At 54.6% G+C, this 7500-nt stretch overlaps 3 non-coding genes across 3 annotated transcripts in view; all 3 read left to right on the top strand.

The window, feature by feature from the left end:
• The first annotated feature begins 3336 nt into the window (after nt 1–3336).
• On the top strand, nt 3337–5245 carry LOC126444523 (small subunit ribosomal RNA). The gene has a single exon (XR_007582587.1). It is a non-coding gene; the product is annotated as a small subunit ribosomal RNA (ribosomal RNA).
• A 353-nt stretch (nt 5246–5598) lies between these two features.
• LOC126444531 (5.8S ribosomal RNA) lies at nt 5599–5753 on the top strand. Its single transcript, XR_007582593.1, has one exon. It is a non-coding gene; the product is annotated as a 5.8S ribosomal RNA (ribosomal RNA).
• Nucleotides 5754–5941: 188 nt separating this feature from the next.
• LOC126444528 (large subunit ribosomal RNA) overlaps nt 5942–7500 on the top strand; it is a 4217-nt gene continuing 2658 nt past the window's right edge. The window contains exon 1 of the ribosomal RNA XR_007582592.1: nt 5942–7500. This exon is cut by the window's right edge and continues 2658 nt beyond it. This is a non-coding gene — a ribosomal RNA (large subunit ribosomal RNA).

Raw genomic sequence — 7500 nt, 5'->3', positions numbered from 1 at the left:
CGTTGTGCCTTAACCTAACCTACGTTGTGCCTTAACCTAACCTACGTTGTGCCTTAACCTAACCTACGTTGTGCCTTAACCTAACCTACGTTGTGCCTTAACCTAACCTACGTTGTGCCTTAACCTAACCTACGTTGTGCCTTAACCTAACCTACGTTGTGCCTTAACCTAACCTACGTTGTGCCTTAACCTAACCTACGTTGTGCCTTAACCTAACCTACGTTGTGCCTTAACCTAACCTACGTTGTGCCTTAACCTAACCTACGTTGTGCCTTAACCTAACCTACGTTGTGCCTTAACCTAACCTACGTTGTGCCTTAACCTAACCTACGTTGTGCCTTAACCTAACCTACGTTGTGCCTTAACCTAACCTACGTTGTGCCTTAACCTAACCTACGTTGTGCCTTAACCTAACCTACGTTGTGCCTTAACCTAACCTACGTTGTGCCTTAACCTAACCTACGTTGTGCCTTAACCTAACCTATGTTGTGCCTTAACCTAACCTATGTTGTGCCTTAACCTAACCTATGTTGTGCCTTAACCTAACCTATGTTGTGCCTTAACCTAACCTATGTTGTGCCTTAACCTAACCTATGTTGTGCCTTAACCTAACCTATGTTGTGCCTTAACCTAACCTATGTTGTGCCTTAACCTAACCTATGTTGTGCCTTAACCTAACCTACGTTGTGCCTTAACCTAACCCATATTGTACCTTAACCTAACCCATATTGTACCTTAACCTAACCCATATTGTACCTTAACCTAACCCATATTGTACCTTAACCTAACCCATATTGTACCTTAACGTAACCTAATTTGTGCCTTAACGTAACCTAATTTGTGCCTTAACGTAACCTAATTTGTGCCTTAACGTAACCTAATTTGTGCCTTAACGTAACCTAATTTGTGCCTTAACGTAACCTAATTTGTGCCTTAACGTAACCTAATTTGTGCCTTAACGTAACCTAATTTGTGCCTTAACGTAACCTAATTTGTGCCTTAACGTAACCTAATTTGTGCCTTAACGTAACCTAATTTGTGCCTTAACGTAACCTAATTTGTGCCTTAACGTAACCTAATTTGTGCCTTAACGTAACCTAATTTGTGCCTTAACGTAACCTAATTTGTGCCTTAACGTAACCTAATTTGTGCCTTAACGTAACCTAATTTGTGCCTTAACGTAACCTAATTTGTGCCTTAACGTAACCTAATTTGTGCCTTAACGTAACCTAATTTGTGCCTTAACGTAACCTAATTTGTGCCTTAACGTAACCTAATTTGTGCCTTAACGTAACCTAATTTGTGCCTTAACGTAACCTAATTTGTGCCTTAACGTAACCTAATTTGTGCCTTAACGTAACCTAATTTGTGCCTTAACGTAACCCATGTTGTGCCTTAACGTAACCTAATTTGTGCCTTAACGTAACCCAATTTGTGCCTTAACGTAACCCATGTTGTGCCTTAACCTAACCTATATTGTGCCTCAACCTAACCTATATTGCGCCTTAACCTGACGCACGTTGTCGCTGAACCTGCTCTGTAATTGTTATGCAACTCGTTAAATTAGTGTAGTGTTGCCTAACCGCAACCCTCGCAATATAGTTCGCTATTCGCACTGCCCGGTCCCCTGTGTATCGCGTCATGTTAAACACCTTGCAGGTGTTGCTGACTTTCCACATGCTCCTGCTATACACTGTAATGTGGATAGCAGCAGGACGTACATGCCCCCCCCCCTTCCCCCCTGCCTTCGCAAGCTGGTCGTTGAGAAGTTTGCATGTTCAATGCCCTTCGCATGCCGACGTACTCAGCCTACGTTGTGGTACGGCCTGTCACCTGTCCGCCGATGTACGCAAAACCCACAAACTGTACTGCACATTGGTCCGTATGTACTGAATGATACATCGTGGCACATGTGTGACCGTACGACGACTGCGCCTAGCAACGGCAGACCATACAGTCCAAATATTGTGCACGCAGCTACGTGTCGTCTCCCTATAAGAGCTGGATTGCAGTGTGGTACGCCATTCAGACGTGTGGGAGGAACGGACGCCCTGGATGGCGATCAGCATGAGCAGTCTGTTGATGTAGTGGAGCGTGTATTCGGACGTAGTCGTCTCTTCTCACACACCGTGATAGCATGTTGCACCGCGTTCCACATCTGCGACATCCTGCAGAGGCCGGCTGACAGTCGTTCGCGCAATGGACACCGCATACGTACGGGGGCTACCTTCCACGTGTTCTCGAGGCGTGCACATGTTGTTGCGTCTATGTGGGCAGACGTAGTGTGTTGTGACACCTGACACAGGCATGCAATACTCGTTGCAAATGGCGATGGACGTCTACGTTTGCTGGTGACGTTACGCAAATGAACAACAGGTAACCCGTTGTGGTGCGGTTGTTCTCGCTAGAGGTGAATCAGTGTTGGCGACGATCGGTCGAGCTATTAACCGGTTGTTTCAGGGATACCCACCATGCCCACGAACGTGAAAGGGGACCCACCATGCCCACGAACGCGAAAGGGGATCTGGGTGTGAGGCGATACGCGGCGGTGGCTGGGTGGGACCGTCCCCGGCCGGTGAGGGGGGGCCGCCCGGCGTGCTGGCAGCGCGGTGCGTGGGCGCACGCGCTACAGCCGGCTGGTGGGGGCGGCCAGTGGCAGGCGCGCCGGCCGACGGACGCGGCAGGCGGCGCAGCTGCGCGCCGGCGCCCCCTGCTCGCGGCGCCTTGCGGCCAAAGTAGGTCCTCGCGGGCCCGGTGCGAAGCGCGGTGGCCATCTGCAGTGTGCTGGTCCGATTGAGGACTGTGTGCGCTGAGGATGCGCCGCCGCCCGGCGCTCGGCGCCGCGACGCCGTCTGCTGCTCGGTCGCCCCAGCGGTTCTCGCAGGTGGTTTGTATCGCAGCTGTGCGGACGTGTTGGCGCGTGCGCTGTGCTGGGAGAGTTCGCTTCGGCACCCAAGTGGGGCTTTTGTCCTTCTGTGGCGCTGGCGTTGGAGCTGCCGGTCACCGTAGGTGGCGCGTGTTGTCTCCCGCCGGCAATGCCACGACAGCACGCTCCCGGGCCTCTGTCGGCAGCGGCAAGCTCAGTTGGGAGCACGGGTGGTCGCACCTAAAGCGTCTACTCGCCTAACTCCGGGCGATTGCGCCTCTCTCGAACCCGACCAAGTACTTAGGACGGCGCTGCGCGCCGCCGGGACCTGAGAGGGTTTCGAGGTGTGTTGTGCAGGGGAGCTCAGCCTCCTCCTGTTTGCAGAATAATTGAGCGGACGCTTGCGTGTTCGCGCGGGCCCCCGGGACACACTCCCGGGCGGCCGGCTGCTCAGCTCTAGTTGACGCAGCTCCCTGGTTGATCCTGCCAGTAGTCATATGCTTGTCTCAAAGATTAAGCCATGCATGTCTCAGTACAAGCCGCATTAAGGTGAAACCGCGAATGGCTCATTAAATCAGTTATGGTTCCTTAGATCGTACCCACGTTACTTGGATAACTGTGGTAATTCTAGAGCTAATACATGCAAACAGAGTCCCGACCAGAGATGGAAGGGACGCTTTTATTAGATCAAAACCAATCGGTCGGCTCGTCCGGTCCGTTTGCCTTGGTGACTCTGAATAACTTTGGGCTGATCGCACGGTCCTCGTACCGGCGACGCATCTTTCAAATGTCTGCCTTATCAACTGTCGATGGTAGGTTCTGCGCCTACCATGGTTGTAACGGGTAACGGGGAATCAGGGTTCGATTCCGGAGAGGGAGCCTGAGAAACGGCTACCACATCCAAGGAAGGCAGCAGGCGCGCAAATTACCCACTCCCGGCACGGGGAGGTAGTGACGAAAAATAACGATACGGGACTCATCCGAGGCCCCGTAATCGGAATGAGTACACTTTAAATCCTTTAACGAGTATCTATTGGAGGGCAAGTCTGGTGCCAGCAGCCGCGGTAATTCCAGCTCCAATAGCGTATATTAAAGTTGTTGCGGTTAAAAAGCTCGTAGTTGGATTTGTGTCCCACGCTGTTGGTTCACCGCCCGTCGGTGTTTAACTGGCATGTATCGTGGGACGTCCTGCCGGTGGGGCGAGCCGAAGGCGTGCGACCGCCTCGTGCGTGCTCGTGCGTCCCGAGGCGGACCCCGTTGAAATCCTACCAGGGTGCTCTTTATTGAGTGTCTCGGTGGGCCGGCACGTTTACTTTGAACAAATTAGAGTGCTTAAAGCAGGCAAGCCCGCCTGAATACTGTGTGCATGGAATAATGGAATAGGACCTCGGTTCTATTTTGTTGGTTTTCGGAACCCGAGGTAATGATTAATAGGGACAGGCGGGGGCATTCGTATTGCGACGTTAGAGGTGAAATTCTTGGATCGTCGCAAGACGAACAGAAGCGAAAGCATTTGCCAAGTATGTTTTCATTAATCAAGAACGAAAGTTAGAGGTTCGAAGGCGATCAGATACCGCCCTAGTTCTAACCATAAACGATGCCAGCCAGCGATCCGCCGCAGTTCCTCCGATGACTCGGCGGGCAGCCTCCGGGAAACCAAAGCTTTTGGGTTCCGGGGGAAGTATGGTTGCAAAGCTGAAACTTAAAGGAATTGACGGAAGGGCACCACCAGGAGTGGAGCCTGCGGCTTAATTTGACTCAACACGGGAAACCTCACCAGGCCCGGACACCGGAAGGATTGACAGATTGATAGCTCTTTCTTGATTCGGTGGGTGGTGGTGCATGGCCGTTCTTAGTTGGTGGAGCGATTTGTCTGGTTAATTCCGATAACGAACGAGACTCTAGCCTGCTAACTAGTCGCGTGACATCCTTCGTGCTGTCAGCGATTACTTTTCTTCTTAGAGGGACAGGCGGCTTCTAGCCGCACGAGATTGAGCAATAACAGGTCTGTGATGCCCTTAGATGTTCTGGGCCGCACGCGCGCTACACTGAAGGAATCAGCGTGTCTTCCTAGGCCGAAAGGTCGGGGTAACCCGCTGAACCTCCTTCGTGCTAGGGATTGGGGCTTGCAATTGTTCCCCATGAACGAGGAATTCCCAGTAAGCGCGAGTCATAAGCTCGCGTTGATTACGTCCCTGCCCTTTGTACACACCGCCCGTCGCTACTACCGATTGAATGATTTAGTGAGGTCTTCGGACTGGTACGCGGCATTGACTCTGTCGTTGCCGATGCTACCGGAAAGATGACCAAACTTGATCATTTAGAGGAAGTAAAAGTCGTAACAAGGTTTCCGTAGGTGAACCTGCGGAAGGATCATTACCGACTAGACTGCATGTCTTTCGATGTGCGTGTCGTGTCGCGCAACACGCAGCTACCTGTACGGCTCGCAGTAGCCGTGCGCCGCGTGCGGAACCACGCGTTCGTCTCAAAACTAACGGCAATGTTGTGTGGTACGAGCGCTGAAGCGCTGGAGCGGCTGGCCTGCGGCACCTGGCGCCTGGCGCCGGTTTTGAATGACTTTCGCCCGACTGCCTGTCCGCTCCGGTGTGGAGCCGTACGACGCCCATCGGCCGTGAGGCCGTTGGACACTGAACGCTGGAACAGGGCCGCCACACGCCTCAGTCCCGCCTATGCAACTGTCTCGAAAGAGATGGTGGAAACTATGAAAAGATCACCCAGGACGGTGGATCACTCGGCTCGTGGGTCGATGAAGAACGCAGCAAATTGCGCGTCGACATGTGAACTGCAGGACACATGAACATCGACGTTTCGAACGCACATTGCGGTCCATGGATTCCGTTCCCGGGCCACGTCTGGCTGAGGGTCGGCTACGTATACTGAAGCGCGCGGCGTTTGCCCCGCTTCGCAGACCTGGGAGTGTCGTGGCCGCCTGTGGGGCCGGCCGCGTCTCCTTAAACGTGCGATGCGCGCCCGTCGCCTGGCGGTTCGCATACCGGTACTTACTCGGTAGCGTGCACAGCCGGCTGGCGGTGTGGCGTGCGACACCTCGTACAACGACCTCAGAGCAGGCGAGACTACCCGCTGAATTTAAGCATATTACTAAGCGGAGGAAAAGAAACTAACAAGGATTCCCCCAGTAGCGGCGAGCGAACAGGGAAGAGTCCAGCACCGAACCCCGCAGGCTGCCGCCTGTCGTGGCATGTGGTGTTTGGGAGGGTCCACTACCCCGACGCCTCGCGCCGAGCCCAAGTCCAACTTGAATGAGGCCACGGCCCGTAGAGGGTGCCAGGCCCGTAGCGGCCGGTGCGAGCGTCGGCGGGACCTCTCCTTCGAGTCGGGTTGCTTGAGAGTGCAGCTCCAAGTGGGTGGTAAACTCCATCTGAGACTAAATATGACCACGAGACCGATAGCGAACAAGTACCGTGAGGGAAAGTTGAAAAGAACTTTGAAGAGAGAGTTCAAAAGTACGTGAAACCGTTCTGGGGTAAACGTGAGAAGTCCGAAAGGTCGAACGGGTGAGATTCACGCCCATCCGGCCACTGGCCTCCGCCCTCGGCAGATGGGGCCGGCCGCCCGCGCGGAGCAATTCGCGGCGGGGTCGTGTCCGGTTGCCTTTCCACTCGCCGCGGGGCGGGGCCGTTCCGGTGTGCGGTGGGCCGCACTTCTCCCCTAGTAGGACGTCGCGACCCGCTGGGTGCCGGCCTACGGCCCGGGTGCGCAGCCTGTCCTTCCGCGGGCCTCGGTTCGCGTCTGTTGGGCAGAGCCCCGGTGTCCTGGCTGGCTGCCCGGCGGTATATCTGGAGGAGTCGATTCGCCCCTTTGGGCGCTCGGGCTCCCGGCAAGCGCGCGCGGTTCTTCCCGGATGACGGACCTACCTGGCCCGGCCCCGGACCCGCGCCGCTGTTGGCTCGGGATGCTCTCGGGCGGAATAATCGCTCCCGTCAGCGGCGCTTCAGCTTTGGACAATTTCACGACCCGTCTTGAAACACGGACCAAGGAGTCTAACATGTGCGCGAGTCATTGGGCTGTACGAAACCTAAAGGCGTAATGAAAGTGAAGGTCTCGCCTTGCGCGGGCCGAGGGAGGATGGGGCTTCCCCGCCCTTCACGGGGCGGCGGCCTCCGCACTCCCGGGGCGTCTCGTCCTCATTGCGAGGTGAGGCGCACCTAGAGCGTACACGTTGGGACCCGAAAGATGGTGAACTATGCCTGGCCAGGACGAAGTCAGGGGAAACCCTGATGGAGGTCCGTAGCGATTCTGACGTGCAAATCGATCGTCGGAGCTGGGTATAGGGGCGAAAGACTAATCGAACCATCTAGTAGCTGGTTCCCTCCGAAGTTTCCCTCAGGATAGCTGGTGCTCGTACGAGTCTCATCCGGTAAAGCGAATGATTAGAGGCCTTGGGGCCGAAACGACCTCAACCTATTCTCAAACTTTAAATGGGTGAGATCTCCGGCTTGCTTGATATGCTGAAGCCGCGAGCAAACGACTCGGATCGGAGTGCCAAGTGGGCCACTTTTGGTAAGCAGAACTGGCGCTGTGGGATGAACCAAACGCCGAGTTAAGGCGCCCGAATCGACGCTCATGGGAAACCATGAAAGGCGTTGGTTGCT

This window comes from Schistocerca serialis, unplaced genomic scaffold (genome assembly GCF_023864345.2).
Source record: "Schistocerca serialis cubense isolate TAMUIC-IGC-003099 unplaced genomic scaffold, iqSchSeri2.2 HiC_scaffold_271, whole genome shotgun sequence".
Lineage (NCBI taxonomy): Eukaryota > Metazoa > Arthropoda > Insecta > Orthoptera > Acrididae > Schistocerca > Schistocerca serialis.
This window is presented reverse-complemented; position numbering and strand designations above follow the sequence as displayed.